The sequence below is a fragment of the Monoraphidium neglectum genome (assembly GCF_000611645.1).
Source record: "Monoraphidium neglectum strain SAG 48.87 unplaced genomic scaffold scaffold04960, whole genome shotgun sequence".
NCBI lineage: Eukaryota > Viridiplantae > Chlorophyta > Chlorophyceae > Sphaeropleales > Selenastraceae > Monoraphidium > Monoraphidium neglectum.
The window spans coordinates 671-1,900 of NW_014008670.1; positions in this window are offsets into that span (position 1 = coordinate 671).

A 1,230-nucleotide genomic window follows, 5' to 3' on the forward strand; every position below is an offset into this window, starting at 1 on the left:
GTCGCCGGGAGCCCTGCGGGCAGCGCCCCACCACACCCGGCGAACCCCAGCGCCCCACCCGCCGGCGTCGCCGCCGCTGTGGCGCCCCCGTTGCGGGCTGACGCGGTCGCCGGCAGCAAGGCAGGGGCCGGGGGTTGTCATCAGCGCCCCTATCGCCCGGCTGATACGGCCTGCCATGTGCTGCCCCTGGCATGTGCGGCCTCGTGTCTACTGCCTCTGCAACGATCTCAGTATGCGGCCGCTCCTGCCAACAGCCGCCTATATTGTGTGTGTATCTATGCCAGTGGTGCCGCGAGTCTGGTGGTGCCGCGAAAGGCAGGCAATTCACAGGCCGGCCAGCCTTGCACCCCTGGGCCGGCTGGTCGGAACATCATTTCGCTGGCGGCAGGTCGCGCCGCGGCCTTGCGGCGTTACCGCTGCTGCCTTTGGGCCCTGCATTAGCGGCTGGGCCCCATGGGCTGCTGCTGCTGCTGCTGCTGCTGCTGCTGCTGTTGCCGCAGCCTGCGCCTTTGCCCCTGTACTGTTCTGTCCACAACACCAGTGACCCACGAGTGTGTATGTAACACTTTGAACGCAGGCGCGCACGTCCACGTCCCCAGCAGGCCGCAGCTGGTGGCCTTGCCACACACAGCAGCAACACTAGTGAGGCTGCAGCCGCACCCCTGTCAACGCGCACCCCTGACGTTGCGAAACCCCTTGGCGCAACACCGCCAACACTCGGGCAACACACAGGGGTTCCTGTGCCAACGCTCCCAGCAAGAAGCCGCGCGACGCGGGTGGTCGCGCACGTCAAGTGACGTCATCGCGAGTCATGATGCGTCAGCCGACGAAGAGGTACTCCCCGTAAGACCGCGACACGACGACGCCCGCGGTAAACACCTGCCACGGTCAGGGGTGGGGGAGGGGAGTGGGTTGCGGGTGGTGTAGTTGCAGGCAGGGTGCAGGCGGTACAGCGGGAGGAGGGAGCTTTGGGGGCGATGGCTGGCGGGGAGAGCCGGAGTCGGGAGACCAGGGACTCTGCAGGGCTGCAGGGCGGACTCTCGCGCCTCGCCCCTCGGAACAACGAGCGCCGCGTGCCCCTGCGACCCACCCGCCTCAGGGTCGCCAGCACAGCGCGTCCCAGGGCTGCCCCCTGCCCTTGCCGCCAAGTCCATCACCGCCGCAGCGACCTCCCCCACAAGCCCCAGATTTTGCTGCCAGTTCCCCCCTCCCCTGCACCCACCCAATACC